The sequence below is a fragment of the Humulus lupulus genome, chromosome 6 (assembly GCF_963169125.1).
Source record: "Humulus lupulus chromosome 6, drHumLupu1.1, whole genome shotgun sequence".
Classification (NCBI taxonomy): domain Eukaryota; kingdom Viridiplantae; phylum Streptophyta; class Magnoliopsida; order Rosales; family Cannabaceae; genus Humulus; species Humulus lupulus.
Genome location: NC_084798.1, coordinates 208,949,545 through 208,969,068, shown reverse-complemented (window position 1 = coordinate 208,969,068; position 19,524 = coordinate 208,949,545).

Genomic DNA, 19,524 nt, shown 5'->3' with positions numbered 1-19,524 from the left:
GCCCTAACATTTTAGAAATTTTTTTAACGTTTTCTCTCCAAAACCAAAGCCTCCTCTGAACTTCTTGACACATTATGGCAAGTTTTTCTTCATTTTTTTTTTCAATTTTAAGGTTAAAATGATGATTTATATATGTTTATGAACCTTATACATAATTTTTTTTTTGAATTTTTTGTGTAGATTTTAGATTTTTGAAGAATATTGTTTGAAAACCCAAAAACGTTCTTAGTTTTTTGGGGTTTGCTACTTAAAGAATCCACATTACTCAATTACCACAAGTAAGTGCAATTTTATTAATTTTTATGAATTAAATTAAATTTTTGTGATTTTTTTTATGAAATAGCTATATTTCGGGTTTTTAAATTTTTGGTTAGTTTTATATTGATGATTATGTAATTGTTTTAGGTTTAAACTTTGCATTTTAATATTTTAGAATTTTTTATTATATAATTTCTTTATTTTTTGTTAAATTTTTCATTTTTTTTTTATTAAATTTAATTTCAGATTTTATTATGTAAATGGGTATATATATTAATTTATACATTTTCTATAAGTTCCACTTTATTAATTATTTAGTTTTAATATTTTTAGTAAATTTTTCTTTATATTTTGTTAACTTTTTAATTTTTTTTAAAAATTTTGGGTTTAATAGTTTGAATATGTATATATATATATATTAAATTGTTTGTTTTCTTTTATTTCTATTTTATTATTTATTTAGTTAAAATATATTTAGTATATTTTTCTTTATGCTTTGTTAACTTTTTCAAAAAAAAAAATTATTTAATTTTGGGTTTAAGTATTTAAATGGGTATATATATAATTAAATTATGTGTTTTCTTTAAGTTCCACTTTATTATTTATTTAGTTAGAAGAGTTTTAGTATATTTTTCTTTATATTTTGTTAAAATTTTCATTTATTTTTTCTTTGTTGGTATATTTGAATATGTTTTTTGTTGACCAATTTGTTGGTGAGGTCAAGCTTTGGAGGATTTTATATTGGTGGTAATATTTTTGACCTTATTATATAATTAAGATATTGAACTTAGTGGAATGTAGGAGTTATTCTGGGAATGTATGCTGCAATGATATAAGGCTAAAATTATGCATATGTTTGATTGATTAATTTTTTTGTTGTGTTTATGTGATAAATATAGGTTCATTTAAATTTGAGAAATGTGATAGAAATAAGGGAAATGCTGCCCAATTTTTTTTAGATTTAGTAATATGAGAATTATGCATTTTTGATTGATATGTTGAATATTTTTGTGTATATTATGTGTTGTATACATGTACATTTTAAAATTTGAGAAATGTGATAGAAATAGGAAAAATGTTGCCCAAATTTTTTTGGACATATTGTTTCCTTTATTTACTTGTCAATCAGGTAATTCATGAACCTAATTGTTAATGTTTGTTTGGTTTTTTTTGTTTATGTGAAATTTGAAAATGGATTTCAGCGGATATGTTATCAGTAAAATATAGGAATGGAGTTGAGTTTTTCTTGCAATTCTGTGCAAGGAATAATCAATCTCCTAATAGTATTCCTTGTCCTCATGTTAAGTGTGGTAACATATAGTTTAATTAGTGTAACTTGAAATTTATTAATTTATTGGCTTTTTTATATGTAGGGTGCTTGATGATTTAGTGCCAACGAAGGGGTTGAACCACACATATGTTCAGTCTCGTTTTGTGTTGTGGTTAGGTTGTATTTTAGGTAGTTTTTATTAAGTTTTTCTATTATTTAGTGCAATATTACGCTTGTCTTTGTTGTTTTTTTTTCTTCAGGTTTTAGTCAATAAATAAAGGAAAAGAGAAAATGAAGAAAATTGGCAGAAAAATGATGAAAAATCGACTTTTTGATGTTGTTTGCGTTAAAAGATAAATCCTTAAGATATTTTATGGCTTCGGTGAATTTTCAGGACAAAAAGTATAACGCCCTAGGTAACCAAGACTGTTACACTGTTAAAAATAGTGTCAGACTTGATAACCAAGTCATTGAACATAAATGTGTTTCTAAAGTCAACTAACAAGTTAGGGTTAAAAGATTTTGATCGTAAAATAGTTGACTTTCATTAAAAGAAGAGTTTGATACATGGGACCACAAAAATAATGTTTACATGGGAGAGACAACCCTCAAAAGTTAATACAATAGTAGACAGTCTAAATGGAAAAATACAAGTTTGAGCTCTAGACCTTGTAAATTTCCTCGGCTGTGGCGGTCGAGCAGTTGCTGATGTACACTCTGCCCCCAAAGCTCTCCAACTCATGGTTGGTCCAGCTTGCCCTTGCATTTACCTGCACCACGTAGCACCCGTGAACCAAGGCATAGCAAGAAACCCAAATTCAACAAGCATAGATAATAACATAATGTACATAGTAAACTTTAGATCAATCAGTTCAATCAATTAGTAAAATACAAGTGATAAACTAGGCAACGATAATAGTTTAATCCAAACATACAAATCAACCATAATACAGTTAAATAGGGGGTCAGCACCCTTAGGCTGAGCCCTCTGGTTATTTAGCTGATCTCGGCTTGTGACAGTCAGAATCCCGTGATCCGTAAGGGGAAAGACCGGGTAAAGCTGTGCAATCTCACACCGCTTGGAGAAGGTCAAGTGTGATGATTCTAAGACTGTGTAGGTATGGGACTACACAGTTGAAGAAGGCTTAAATGGATTGATTGGTACTACCTATATAAACAAGATGCATCTTCTTTTCGGTAGCCCATAACTTAAGAACTCCAAAGTTAAGCGAGCTTGACCTGGAGTAATCTCAAGATGGGTGACCTCTTGGGAAGTTTTCCCAGGAAGCATGCGAGTGAGGACAAAGCACGCTGGAAAGAATCATGTTGGTTTGTAGGGCCAGTCGTCATTCCAGGAAGCAGCCATAGGGATGTGGGGCGTTACAAATGGTATCAAAGCCTTGACCCAGCCGGAAGTGTGGCTGACGGGGACGTCGGGCCCGTAAGGGGGAGTGATTGTGACAGTCAGAATCCTGTGATCTGTAAGGGGAAAGACCAGGTAAAGCTGTGCAATCCTACACCGCCTGAGGAAGGTCAAGTGTGATGATTCTAAGACTATGTAGGTATGGGACTACACAGTTGAAGATGGCTAAAAAGGATTGATGGGTACTACCTATATCAACAAGATGCATCTTCTTTTCGGTAGCCCATCAATTGAGAACTCCAAAGTTTAGCGTGCTTGACCTGGAGTAATCTCAAGATGGGTGACCTCCTGGGAAGTTTTCCCAGGAAGCGTGCAAGTGAGGACAAAGCACGCTGGAAAGAATCGTGTTGGTTTTTAAGGCCAGTCGTCATTCTAGATAGCAGTCATAGTGACGCGGGACGTTACAAATGGTATCAGAGCCTTCACCCAGCCGGAAGTGTGGCCGACGGGGACGTCGGGCCCGTAAGGGGGGTGATTATGACAGTCAGAATCCTGTGATCCGTAAGGGGAAAGATCGGGTAAAGTTGTGCAATCCCACATTGCTTGGGGAAGATGATTCTAAGACTGTGTAGGTATGGGACTACACAATTGAAGAGGGATTAAATGGATTGATGGATACTACCTATATAAACAAGATGCATCTTCTTTTCGGTAGCCCATCACTTGAGAACTCCAAAGTTAAGCGTGCTTGACCTGGTGTAATCTCAAGATGGGTGACAGAGCCTTGACCCAGCCGGAAGTGTGGCTGACGGGGACGTCGGACCCGTAAGGGGGAGTGATTGTGACAGTCAGAATCCCGTGATCCATAAGGGGAAAGACCAGGTAAAGCTGTGCAATCCCACACCGCCTGAGGAAGGTCAAGTGTGATGACTCTAAGACTATGTAGGTATGGGACTACACAGTTGAAGATGGCTAAAATGGATTGATGGGTACTACCTATATCAACAAGATGCATCTTCTTTTCGGTAGCCCATCAATTGAGAACTCCAAAGTTAAGCGTGCTTGACCTGGAGTAATCTCAAGATGGGTGACCTCCTGGGAAGTTTTCCCAGGAAGCGTGCAAGTGAGGACAAAGCACGCTGGAAAGAATCGTGTTGGTTTTTAAGGCCAGTCGTCATTCCAGAAAACAGTCATAGTGACGCGGGACGTTACAAATGGTATCAGAGCCTTCACCCAGCCGGAAGTGTGGCCGACGGGGACGTTGGGCCCGTAAGGGGGGTGATTATGACAGTCAGAATCCTGTGATCCGTAAGGGGAAAGATCGGGTAAAGTTGTGCAATCCCACATCGCTTGGGGAAGATGATTCTAAGACTGTGTAGGTATGGGACTACACAATTGAAGAGGGATTAAATGGATTAATGGATACTACCTATATAAACAAGATGCATCTTCTTTTCGGTAGCCCATCACTTGAGAACTCCAAAGTTAAGCGTGCTTGACCTGGTGTAATCTCAAGATGGGTGACCTCCTGGGAAAAGCGTGCGAGTGAGAAAAAAGCACGTTGGAAATACTCGTGTTGGTTTGTAGGGCCAGTAGTCATTCCAGGAAGAAGCCATAGTGACGTGGAGCGTTACACGGCTCGCTTAGGCCGAGCTACATTCATAACACTCAACATCAGCCCCGACTCCCTTAGGTCGTGCTTTCACATTACACATAATAGATATACAGGTTATAGAACACATATGTTCATTTACAGGGAATCTCAAACTCATTCATAACTTGGGTGGAGTTTTCTTACCTCGAGTCCCGAGCGAAGGATGTAAAGCTGTAACACCTTACTTCCTTAGAGTTGTTACTAAGTGAGTTAAAAATGTGCCATTTGCTCTCTAATCAAGGTTTTAGGTTAAAAGTGTAACTAAACTGAAATAAAAGTTTTTTAAAGACATTAAATATAAAAATGTGTCCATTCATTGAAATCGTAAAGAGTTATACATTTGGTATCCCAAAATACTATTTAGAAAATACTTTACAACACAAAAATATAGTAAAGGTTGACCTAAGCGACAAATCAGCCAATACATTACATCTTCCCAAAATAAACCTGGTCGTGGCAGCCAGGTTGGCTGAACATGTACTCGTTGCTCCACACTCTCCGTACTCATGGTTGGTCGATATTTCCTTTACCCTTACCTACACCATAGAGCACCCGTGAGCCGAAGCCCAGTAAGAAAACTGTTATAAAAAATGTATTTGCCACAATGGAAATGGTAAGAAATTTACAACTCTATTAAAAAAAAATACAATAGACAATGATAGATTAAATAAAGTGTTACAACTCTATAACTGAAAATACAAATAAATAAGCAAAGGATTAGAAGAAGAGAATTATGAAATACAACTCTAAGCAAAAGATACAAATAAAGTAAAAGTGTTTGTAACACAAGAAAAGATTACAACTCTAAACAAAAAATACAAGTAAATGGAGAAGAAGAATAAGAAGATGAAAAACAATAGAATAAAAGAGAATAACAAGAAACAAAAGACAAACAACTCTCACTCACACTACCAAAGTGAAGAGTGTTGGAGATCACCAATTCCCCCTATTCCATTTAGGGTCGCAGCATGCCCTTTAGGGCCACAGCCCGCTAGTTGGTCAAATGGCAGGGCCCTCCCTGCTGGGGAACACGGGCTGCAACCTGCACCCTCACGGTCGCGGTGCACTTGGCAAATTAGAGGCCTTCCAGCCTCTTCCAGCACATGGGCCGTGGCTTCTGAAGAATAGAGCTGCGGCGTGGGCCCCTAAACCCAGAAAATCACCATTTTCTCAGCATATTTCTCCGAACCTAACCCATAAATTCTCACCCCAAACACCAACTAAACCCAAAACTAAGTTTGGATTCCTTATTCACATACCCCAGATATCACAACAAATCCATAAAAATCCCATATACTCAGCACACACCCATAATTAAACTCAAAATAAATTTTTATGCAAGCCTAAGGTTCTAACACAATCTATCAAAATTCAACAGCAATATCAAATTAAGGAGCTTACCTTTGCATTTAATTCAGTCCCTGAACTGAGTCCCTGAGTATTTAAGCTTCCAATCCACCAATCCTTCAACCTAAACCCTCAAAGTTTTCTCCAAACCTTCAACACCATAAGAGAGAGAGAGAGCTGAAAGCTGGGTATTCCTTTTGTTTTTTCTTCTAACTCCCTCTAGAGTCCTAGCAGTCAAAGGGGTCTAAGCCTATGCCAAAATTCTAAAATTCCCCTTAAGTCTATCTAAATCCTTAAGTGCCACACAGGGCAATTTCGTCATTTACCATTGTAACGCCCTGGCTGCCCCAGAACAGTTACGGTGAACGGTGGACCAGAAATTTGACTCGCTACCCGAGTCCTTTGGTCAAAAACGTACTCTAAGTGTAATTAACAGGTTAAGGCGTAAAACCAATAAAAAGGAAATGGAGGTTTTCATTACAAACTGCTTTGCAGAGCTAAACAAAACATTTACAAGTTGTTCTCAGTACAAAATGGTCATTACTGTTTCAAATTTACAATCCCGCCGACCTAAGCGGCAAAAATAGGGTAAACCCCCTAGTTCCTCTTAGAACTCCTTGGCCGTGGTGGTCAAGCAGCCGCATATGTACACATCACCACATCAGCTCTCCACTCAAGGCTAGGTGAGCATTTCTTTCCTTTTACCTGCACCACATAGCACCCATGAGCCAAAGCCCAGCAAGAAAACATAATACTATTCAATAACATTATCAAATGATTATCATTATAATCACACTGAGCATAAAGCTTTCAAACAAATGAGTAAACATCACATGAGGTCCTGATAAACCACACTAAGTGACTGACAAGCAAGTCACTAATTCAAATGGAAGAGTGGCTGTTAGGTAAGCCATTAGCCTTCAACAGGTTCTGGTAAACCATACTGAGTGACTGTCAAGCATGTCAACGTTTCAAGTGGGAGAGTGGCTGCTAGGTAAGCCACTAGCCTCCAAGCGCTTATTTCATTCATCTACCCTCGGGGTCGGTTTGGCATGAACGCTCTTTGAGTCATTCAATGCTGATAGTCGATTAGATCTAATCTTTGTTGGCTTGCGTTACATGCTAAGGCCGTCCTGACTAATGAGTCAGCTCAACGTGACCAGTGCCCAGTACCACTGCCGAACTTGACTAATAAGTCGCAGCTTCACAGTTGATACTAGCACCTTTGCCAAATATGACTAATGAGTCAGTACCATGCACAAGTGAGCAACTTGTGCTAAACATTCTGTATTCAATCCAAGTCCATATTTACACAAACAACATGCCTCGTGAATATCCATGCATGTCACACTTGGGGTGCAGTTTTCTTACCTCTGGTTCGAGCTAGAATGATTAAAAGAACGACCCCTGAGAACGATCAACCTTTAAACTCCTTAGCGGTTACCTAATCATAACCAATTGGAAACCATTAATAAAAAAAATCAATGAATGGTTCACAAACTAAACCACACCTCCGGGACCAATCCCCCACTCTCAGGACTCTCAAACTACTCGAAAGGGGCAAAGGAACCAACCCCCGAACCTTAAAAACCATCCCAAACCCTAAAATCAACACCTCCTAAAACTGGCCTAGTGCCTAGGCGCCACCCACCAGCGCTGGGGCACTGTCCCAGAAACAGAGAAGGCTGCTCTCTGCCCTGAGTAGCGCTGGGGCGCTAGGGCTGGCGCCAGCTTCAGACCAGCAGCTGCACTGAAACTCCATTCTTGCGATTCCTCCTGAAACCAACCTTCCAAACACATCCCAAACCTTACCAAAACATCCAATTCAACCCCTAAACCTCACCTACATCACCTCCTCACCAAAACCCAATCACACACACACCAAAAACTCCCCTTGATTCCAACTTTCCACATCAAATTCTAGAGCTGAAAACTATAAGAAAAACAGAGTACACCTGAAATTCAAAGACAATTCCTTACCTCCAACTGGTTTTGAATCCTCTTTAGAAGATGAACTAAGTCCACAACCTCCAAGCTTTGATTTCCTAGCTTGCTACCTCAACTTGGGACCAAAAACCTCAAAGAAAGATAGAGAGAAATGGATGTACGGGAAGGTGAAGAAGCTGCTCTATTTTTGTTCTATATCCTTCTACAGCCACTTGAAACATATATAACCCAAGCAAAATGACCTTAATGCCCCTAGGTCATTTAAAGCTTCTAATGTCCCCCCAAGGGTAGAATCGTCATCTCTCACCTATTTCGTTAATCATAATTAACGCTCTCCAATTCCCGCTATGCTCAAAATTCCCAAACACCAATAATTCATATCTCGTTACCATTTTTACTCCCGGCAACGTTCTAATCATTAAAACATCCCAAGACTCACCCCGAGCCTCGAACTTAATCCCGTTATGACTAAACCGCTACTTAAATACTTAAAGATCGTCTCATGCCGAATAGCTCGAACAAATCCACATTATAATGTGGCCTTAACAATATATCACCAACATGCATCCAAATAAACAATTTACCCTCAACGGGCCAAATTACCATCACACCCCTGTAATTTAAAATATGGACTCACATGCATGAATTTCACATCAAATCATAATATAATCAACATATACATGCATTTTATCAATTAATAACACAATTAAGCAAGTATGGCCCTCCCGGCCTACTATTCACGCCGTTAAACACATCGGAGAATTCGGGGCATTACAACCATGTCCCGCTAATTCCTCGAGTATTTCTATAAATCATCGTTTAATCCCAACAAGTCCAAATTATTGCTAAATTACTACCTGTTACCTGGTAATTCCCGAACACATATAACATTCCCAAAATACCCATAGGCTCCTCCCAAGCCGGGTATTCGACCCCGTTGTGACTATCTAGCTAAACTACTCCCTAGGACCGTCTCAGATCGTGCATCACAAATATATCACCACTCACTCATGGTATCAATCACAATTTACACAAATATTACATTTAGGCCCTCAATGGCTAAAATTACAAATATGCCCTAATAGCCAAGTGGGGCCCAGATGCATATTTAATTCACCTAAACATGCATTTCTAATCACATAATCATCAAATTCATATATTAACGTAATTAAATCAATTATTTCCCTCCTGGCACGCTAATCAAGGCCCCCCAAGCCTTATTATCAAATTTGGGATGCTACAAAAGCGGTCCCGAGCATGATCCTCAATCCCGAGCCTTAACGGTAACCCTAGTCCCAAGCAACAATAGATAACTATCAAAACCTAATCCAATTAAATTCTTTGGAATCAAATACTAGCCTCTGGGACCTCGAATTCTATTAAATCGGGTAGTAGAATTCGTCTCAAGCGCTTAGTTTTAAGTCTTCAAGCCTCCTCAAGCCTAAAAACCAAATTTGGCTATGGATGCCTAGGCAGGCTGTGACTTGGCCCTAAGGGTCGTGGCACGCCCTAAGTCAGAGGCACCAGCCTCTTGTCCCAAAGGGTAGGCGGGCCGCGACTTGCCCCCTGGGGTCGCGGTGCACCCACAAATCAGCATGCCCCCAAGGCTTTTTGGGGCACGCGCGTCACAGCATCCATGAACTAGGTCGCAGCGCGCCCCCGTGATCCCAAAAATCCCTGGGTTTTCTGAATTTTTCCCTAGCTTAATCCATCAAAAATCTAACCTAACGTACACCAGAACCAGAATTCGACCACTATATAACAATAACCTACTCATATCACCATAACCTCCTAAAGTTCTAACAAAAATCCTTGTCAAAACCCATAATTCATCAAAACCTCATTGAATCCTAAAGGCTTAAGAACACCCATATTAGCAGCAGAATTCCACCCAACAATTGAAATTTAAGCCTTACCATGATGATGTTGATGATTTCCTTGAGCTACACCACAAAGTCCTAGCCTTAGTTCCCCAGCCCTCAAGCTTAATTCCTCAAGTTTTCTCTTCCAATGCTTCAAAGCTCCCTTAGGCACAAGAGATGGGGAGTGTAACGCCTTGGTTACCCTAGAACAGTTACGGTGAACCGAATATTTAACTCACTACCCGAGTCCTTTGGTTAAAAACGTGCTTCTAGTGTTAATAATAGGCTAAGGTGGAAAACCAATCAAAAGGAAATGATATATTTCATTTAACGCATAAAACTGTTCGTGGGCCCATAAAATCATTACAAATTATTTACAATTCAAAATGGTCATTACTGTTTCAAATTTACAACCTGCTGTCCTAAGCGGAAAAAATATGGTAAACCCCCTAGTTCCTCTGAGAACTCCTTGGCCGTGGTGGTCAACCAGCCGCATATGTACACAGCACCACCTAAGCTCTCCACTCAAGGCTGTGTGAGCTTTTCTTTCCCTTTACCTGCACCACATAGCACCCATGAGCCAAAGCCTACCAAGAAAACACAATATAGCATGAATATAATATCAAAAATGATCATAATAATCATCCAGGACTTTCAGTCCAAAACAGATGAGTGACAATTGGAAAAGTCACTAAAGTGGATTCCGTTCCCATCAGCCATGTGACAATTGGGTCACCGGGGGTTTACAAATAAGTGATCCTTTCACTAGCTTAAACAGGATAGGTGCTTGATGACTAGTCACCAACATAACCTACCTCGTGAACATAGAGTCACAACCATGGGATTCTGCTCCCTAGCCATGTGATAAGCTGTCACCTAGGCCTTTGGCTCTGGCTCTGAGTAACTAGTCATAGACTAGACAAGCGCTTATAATTTTCATCAACTTTAGGGCCTGTCCATCATTTATGCTCCTAGAGCCATTCAACGTTGATATCGATGAGATCCAATCTTTTATCGGCCCTGCGTTTACAATGCTTATGTCGTTTCTGACTCTCAGTTCAGTAATACGCGACTAGTGCTGATTTTGAATAATCAGTGCCATACACAAGTAAACACACTCTGCTAGCATTTAATATGCAATCAATGTCCACATTTAGTAACCAACATGCCTCAACAACAACCACGCTGTCATATACACAGGGTGTGGTTTTCTTACCTCTGGTTCGAGGGAGAAATAGAACAAGAACGACTTCTGAGAACGATTGACCTTTTGATTCCTTAGCGGTTACCTAATCATAACCAATTATAACCTCCATTAATGAAAATCAACAATGAAAGGTTCTTGACCTAACCCCACTCTCAGGACCTCGAAACGTACCCACACGGTGAGTGGATTCAATCCCGGGCCTTAAAGATTGAAACCCCAAGACAAAAACCCTTAAAAACACTCAAAATGGGATTCTGAAGGAACAGAGTAGCACTACAACACTGCTCACTAGCGCCCCAGTGCTATTCTTAGAACCCCAAACTGCCCAACAGAGCACTCAATAGCGCTATAGCGCCCCCTGGCGGGCGCTGTAGCGCTACACCCAGCCAGATCCTTCCCTGAAACCTCTTCCTTCGACTCCTTCAATTCCAACTCGATTCCAATGCTTCCAAACCTCATTTTTGGTGCCAAATGAACCCAAAAACCATCCCCACATGCCCTAAGCATCACAACCACAAGAACCCTACCCAAAAACTCCCAACAAAACCAATCATCCAACCTAGAAATCTCAACTGAAAACCAAATTACTAAATTACCAATCTCGGTAATGTACTAAATTACCAAATTACCCCTAGGCTCGCCCCGGGCCCGGTATTTGACCCTGTTATGACTAAACCACTACTTGTTCTCTAGGATCGTCTCGTGCCGAGTAACCCAAACATACTCACATAATAATGTGGTCCCACACATATACCACATATATGCCAAATATACCAAAAACAGACCAAATTATGAAAATTGTCCAATTAAACAGAAATGGAGCCACATGCATATTTAATACACCTAAACATGCATATCAAGTCATATTATAATATAACTCACATAATCACATAATAATACACATAAATATCATATAATCACATAATTCCATAATTTTCCATCCTACCCCCCTAATCAAGGCCATAAGCCATATTAGGAAATTTGGGACGTTACAACTATCCCCTCCTTACAAAAATTTCATCCTCGAAATTTTATCTGAACAGCCCAAAATAGCAATCCCGCATATCTGATTCTAGTTTCCAGGTTGCTCCCTCGACCTTACTGCTTCTGTATAATACCTCAACCCAAGGTATAGCTTTGTTTTTCCGAACTTTGTTCTTTCTGTCTCATATCTGGACTGGATATTCCTCAAAGGATAACTCAACCTCTAATTCTAGATCCTCATTACTCAACACATGAGTTTCATCTAACACTTGTTTCCTCAACATGGAAATCTGTAATACACTGTATACTGCCGACAGTGCCAAAGCTAAGGCCAATCCATAGGCAACCTGATCGGTTCTATCTAGGATTTCACACAGTCCCACAAATCTAGGGCTCAACTTGCCCTTACCTCCTCACCCCTTTCCCATGGTGAGACTCTAAGGAAGATACAATCTTCCACTTGGAATTCCACATTCCTACATTTCAAATTAACATAACTTTCCCATTTACTCTGAGAAGTGAACGTCCAAGCTCTAACCTTTTCAATAGCCTCAATGGTCCTCTAAACTACCACAGGATCCAAATATAACATCTCACCCATCTCATCCCAGTGAATGGGCGATATACATTCCCTACCATAAAACATCTCATAAGGTGCCCCCCAATAATTGGATAACTCTCTCTCTGATTTACCATCAGTTTGATGATAATGAATTGTACTAAACTCCAACGTTATACTCAACACCTTCTGCAACCTTCCCCAAGGCTTGGAAATAATAACAAGGTCATCATCTGATAAGGTAGACCTTGAATTCCATGAAGGTGTACTACCTCTCTCACATAGAGGTCTGTAAACTGAGCAACTGTATTACTCGTCCTTATTGATAAAAGTGAGCTGACTTTGTATACTGGTCCATAATGACCCAAACCAATTCATGCTGGCCCATTATCCCGGGTAGCCCCACCGCGAAACCCATCGTGATGTCCTTCCACTTTGGAATACACAAAGCCTGTAATGGCCCTACTGGTTCCTAATACTATGTCTTGACTTGCTAACAAGTTAAGAACTTTGCCACGTATTCAGTTACATCCATCTCCATCCCAGGCCACCACTATAAAGCTTTCAGATTCTAGTACATCTTCATGATGCCTAGATGAAGAGAATAAGAGGGTAGTATGAGATTCATCCAGAATCCCTCATTAATCCCAGTGTCCATCAGATTACCAAGTCTGATCCCTGTACCACAATAAACGCATACTTGACACTGCATAGTCCTTAGTTAATCCAGCTAAGACATTCCCTTCAATTCTTCCCATCTATGGGTCCCTCAACTGTTTTTCCATTAATCCTCTCTACAAGAGTTCAAACATAGTATTGGCCACCTGGCCCACCAGTAACTCTGCTCTAGTTCTAGTCATATACTTCAACTAACATGTTTCTTGGGAAATCACCTTTTCCTGTCAATGAGATATCATAATAATCTATAAATTGGTTATGATTTGTAAGAAGACTAAAAAATATTCAACAAAACACATGCAATATCCTGCTCGTCCAAGGAAACTCCTGTCCCCTAAGGCATTTCTTGACCTCGGCAAATCTCCAACCAAGAATATACCACAATACCGACAATCAAGAAAATAACAAATCCAATTCAGATAATCTTTGAATACTCTATTCATCTAATCCATCAAAACAACTCAGCATTAACCAAATCCTCAAAACACAACTCAGCACTCCAAGTGCCCTCATTCGATATAAAAAGCAGTCCTCTTCATATCCTTTTCCCTGATCTTCAGCTGGTAATAACCAGATCAAAGATCAACCTTGGAGAATACCATCTTACTCAATAACTAAACAATTAGTTCTTACAGCTCTGCTGAAGCCGTACAATACAGTGCCCTAGACCTGGTTCCGTCCCTAGCACTAATCTAATTACCATTTTATCTCTTTGCGTAAAGATAATCCTGGAAAATCTCCTGGAAACACATCTAGAAACTCACAGACTAATCAAGTCTTTCATGGTCCCACTGGCACGACCTAAGTGATATCCACCACACTTGCTAAGAGTCATATGCATCCTCCTGCAATAGCTCCCTAGCTCTAAATATAGATGTCATAAGCATAAAAGGTCCATGCACAGTGCCAACAAATATAAGGGTTTCTCACCCTCAAACACAAGAGTTAATATTCTTTCCTTGCAATCCATCATTTCCTCATACTTGGCTAACCAATCCATATCCAGGATCATATCGAAGTCACTCATAACCAACTTTATCAAGTCAACCGACGAGTCATTTCCCCAATAATCTAACTCTTCTCTTAAAATTAACAATAGAGTATCAAATTCCCATCAAAACATAACCATGTAATCTACATATCAAGTCTATACCTCTCTGGACGCAATAAGCAAAGAACATCTTGGCACCAAAACTAGTCAGCACAATACAAAAATCAGAACTAGAAAGCTGACCTGCCATCACTAAGGAACCAGCCTCAGTCTCAGTCTCAGTCTCAGTCTCTGACTCTGACTCTATCATAGCGAACTCTCGAGCTGGAGTCAAGTAGTCCACCCCATTTTTCTCCTCATCTGTCCTTTGTCCTGGGCAATCCTTAATGAGGTGCCCAACCATTCCACAAAAGAAACATGCCTTTGCTCAGTATTCCTTCAAATGATGCCTCCTGCATTGAGGGCTTTCTAGGCTAAATAAGTGTTTTGATCATGGGAACTCAAATCTTAGGCCCCGGGATCGTTCCTACTACCCGGTTTAGTAGGATTCGAAGTCCTAGAGGCTAGGTCTTGGTTTAGGAACCTTTGTTATTCATTTTATTGATGGAATCCCATATTTGGTTATGACTAGGTGACCACTAAGGAACTAAAAGGCAGATCGTTCTTAAGGGTCGTTCTTTTACTAATTCTCGCTTGAATCAGAGGTAAAAAAACTGCACCATATGTGTATGACAAGCATGGTTATTATAGAGGCATGTTGATATGTAAATGTGGACGTTGACTGCATATTAAATGCTTAGCAAATCTTGTTTACTTATGAATGGCACTGACTTACTAGTCAGAATCGGCAATGGTGTCAGAACCGTCTGTGAGGCTGTGACTTACTAGTTAAGTTCACAACAGTTTGAACATTGGTCGTGTGTTACTGACCTAAGAGTCAAAAATGGCATAAGCGTCATGAACGCAGAGCCGATAAAAGGTTAGATCTAATCGATATCATCATTGAATGACTCATATGGAGCCTTAATGTTGGACCGACCCTAAGTTCGATGAAAATTATAAGCACTTGACTAGTCTATAAGTAGTTACTCAGAGCCAGGGCCAAAGGCCTAGGTGACTATTTTGTCACATGGCTAAGGGAGCGGTACCCACAGTAGTAACTCTATGGTCACTCAGTAGGTTTATGTTGGTGACTATTTCATCAAATACCTAACTTGTTTAAGCTGGTGAAAGGATCACTTATTTGTAAATCTCTGGTGACTGTATCGTCACTTGGCTAATAGGAACGGAACCCACCTTCGTGACTTTTACAATTGTAACACCTCTATTTTGGACTAAAGGTTCTGAATGGTTATTATGATCATCGTTTGATATTATATTCATGCAGTATTGTGTTTTCTTGCTAGGCTTTGGCTCATGGGTGCTATGTGGTGCAGGTAAAGGGAAAGAAAAGCTCACCCGACCTTGAATTGAGAGCTTAGGTGGTGATGTACGCGGCCACTTGACCACCACGGCCAAGGAATTCTCAGGGGAACTAGGGGGTTTACCCTATTTTTGCCGCTTAGATCGGCGGGTTGTAAATTTTACACTGTAATGACCATTTCGCATTGTAAATAACTTGTAAACGTTTTTATGGGTCCATGAACAATTTTATGTTTTAAATAAAATATATCATTTCCTTTTGATTGATTTTCCACCTTAACCTATTAATAACACCTAGAGGCGCGTTTTTAACCAAAGAACTCGGTTAACGGGTTAAATTCACGGTTCAAAGTTCACTGTGACTGTCTTGGGGTAACCAGGGTGTTACAACTTGGTATCAGAGCGTGCCAAGGTTTAGGGTTCCTGTAGACTGGCTGGGCATGTACACTCACCACTGAAGACAAGCTCGATTCATGGTTTGGTAACTATTTATGTACTTATATGTATAACTGGTTAAATATAGTATAAATGTTTTACCTGTTTACATGAGACATCATGTTAAGACTGTGCCCTGAATACTGTATCTTCAGCAACAGTGTGCTAAATATTACTGATATGGCTGGAACATACTTATTAGTATTATTGATTGTGAACTATTATCTGATACATGTTAAGTGCTAAATGCTATAATCATGTATCTATTTTTATATTTGTATGGCTGTGGAATATGAGAGTTATCTGCTTGTTCTTGGACCGTGAGGTGGCAAGAGGTTTAGTTATCACTACCTGACTGGCTGTACTGACTATTGCAGCACAGTATAAGTTGATAAGAATGAATCTAGGACAAACAGATTCCTCAATTGGCCAGGGTGATCAAGGACAGAATAATAATCAGGGTCAAGAGAATGACCAGAGTCAGATTCCACAGCCAGCTCCTACAAACTGGCAACAGTTATTTAATGAGCTGCAGGCTACATGTAACGACCTGAATTTTCTAATAGGGTTTAGGGCCTTGATTAGCGTGCCTAGAGGGCAATAAATGATTTAACATGTTAATATGTGAATTTATGTGAATATATGACAAAGATGCATGTTTAGTTGAATTAAATATGCATGTGGGCCCCATTTGGATATTAGGGGTATAAATGTGATAAATACGATATGTATGTGATTTATCTGTGCAGCACGATCCGAGACAGTCATGGGGAGCCGTTAGCCGGAAAGTCACAACGGGGTCGAGAATCCGACTCAGGGCGAGTCGAGAGGTATTTTGGGTATTAGATGTATTTTGGGGTTATCGGGTTATGGAAATAAATATTTGGAGATATATTCGAGGTTAGAATGTCTAAGAAGGAATATTAGGGAAATTTACCATTTTGCCCTCGGGGACGTTTTTGGCACCCCGAGCCTTGAGGTAACCTTATAGACTTAAGTTGAATAAAAAAAAAACTTGGAATTGTTTAGAACACTCAGAAACTGACCCATATTTTCCTCACTACTTGGTTTACCCTTCTCTTCACCTCTTCTCTAAGTTAAGCAAAGAAAGCTTTGGGTGGCCATCAACTTAAACTAAGGATTTTAGCTGGGGATTTAGGGGAGCTTAGAGCTTGGAGTTTGGAGCTTGGAGCTTAAGGAGCTGGTTCTGAGGTTCAATCTAGCAAAGGTAAGCTCCTACTATGTTGAATTGTGCCAATTTATCAGCTGGTTTTAAGGTTGAATATTTGAGTTTGCATGTTAGCTAAGTTTGAATTTGTTCTTGCTTGGCTGAGTTTTGGGGCTAGACTTTGTTGGGTTTTGATGCTGATATTGAGCTAGAATCCTTGTGATAGTTCGTCTAGATTGTTGGCTTGATAATGGGGGAAATTGGACTGGTTTTTTAGGAGGAAATGTTGAGTTTTTCTGGGTTCGAGGGGTAAGGCCGCGACTCTGTTCTTGTTGAGCTGCAGCCCCCTTGATCTTGGTGCGTCAGGAATTGGAGGCACGCTGCGACGCCCTTTAGCAAGCATCACGGCGCGTGTGGGCACTCTGAGTTAGGGCCTCGAGTTGAGCTGGGGGTCACGGCATGGACCCCTAGGGTCGCAGCGCTTAGGGCACTTTTGGGTTTTTAAGAGGTTTTAGGCTCGAGAATTCAATGGTTAAGGCCCGAGATGGATTTTATCACCTGGATTGATAGAATTCAAGGTTCCGGAGATTAGAGATATGGCTCAAAGTTATTTAAGGGATTAGAATGTAGAGTCCAAGAACTTTACTTAGCTAAGATAGATAATAGTATGATAGTATGTATAGCATTATCTTTGTAACTGTGGATTTTGGTTCAGACCGGGAATTATTTGGACACTCATAGTAGTACTTATAGATTTTCTAAGTTTAATCTATAGTTTAAGAATATTAAGTATAACCTAAGGTTTGATTATATGACTGATAATTAAGGATTATATTTATTATACTATAAGGTTTAGATATCAACCAATAGGATTTTAAGCACATGTTATGAATGGTGATTAAGGATTAAGTATTTTTTAGGATTAAATTTAATATGGAGTAAAGTTTGAATGTCATAGGGTCAGTCAGCAGCTTTGAATACGTTGAGGGCTTAGTCAAGGCTGTTTACTCCATTCAAACTTAGCTAAAAATGTGTAATTTCGTGTTTAAATATTCAGCGTGTACCGATATATCGCAGCTATAGGAGGCGATATATCGCAGCACGTAGATACGGAAAACACGAATCGATGCACGGTCGCCTCGGGAACAATGGTCCAGGCGATATATCGCCTATAGGGGGCGATATATCGCCTCCACCAGCATGTTTTCAAACACTTTTGAATTCTTTTCCTTTCAGCCATTCAAACTCCTCAACAGTCCAGAATCTTTTGAACGAGTCTTCAGCCTCTGCTGAACGATTATTCAAATGATTTTCACCTAAAAAGCCATTATTTTTATTCAAGTAAAATCAAGATACTTTCATTCTCAAACTCTATAAATAGGACCTAGTACCCAGCCATTTCTTCACCTTTTACTCTAAGTTCAGAAGCTGCTAGTGCTAAGTGAGTGTGAGAGTGTAAACACCTGGTTTGGGAAAATCATAAGCTTAAACATCATAAGCTTATCAAACACTTTGGGAAGTGAGGTTCGTTAGTATTTCGGTTGTGGTTAGATTGATCTTGCAAGTCTTTGAGGTAAACCCGAAACTCTAGTTCATTTGATTTATGTTTCCCTTCTCTTAGTCTTCTACTCAGTCCCCTAACCTCATTCTTATTTTGGTTAGGGAATCCAAGTTCTTAAGCACATAAGTTGTGGTAAGCATATTTCTCAATGGTTTAGTCTTCCTATTCATTTTCATTTCTTCTTCTTCATAAGACTCACTCTTTCTCATATGGTTTTAGAAGTGTTCCAAAAGTCCCAACTCAGTCCATTATATCCCGGTAACTTTGGTAAGGAAAATAGGCTATAATCTATATGTTTATGTTTATGTTATCTTATGTGTTATGTTACGATATGTTATGAATATGTTATAAATGTATGTATGTTTGTAGGCTTGGGCATATGACCCATATGACTAACAAGACCCCAAATGGATTATGGGCATATGACCTACTTAGCTAGTAGGACCCCACTAATTCCATGGGCATATGCTTGTTTAGTCTATGGGACCCCAAGTAATAATGGCCATTATAATAAGTGTATTATGTGTTATGATATGTCTTTACGTTCATTATGAAAATTGATGTGTATGACTATGTGTTAGATTTTTCCTTGCTGGGCATTAGGCTCATTCCTTTCTGTTTATGTGCAGGAAATAAGCTTTACAGGCGGAAAGATTCGTGACGCTTAGAGGATGTGTATCGATGGTGAATGGAGTCAAGGGGCCGAGCGTTATTCGATTCAAGGATGTAATCTTGTTTATGTTTTTTTTTTATGGTTTTAAATGTATTTTTCCGCATTTTCTATGTAACTCTTTTTACTTTAAGTTATTTTTGTTTTA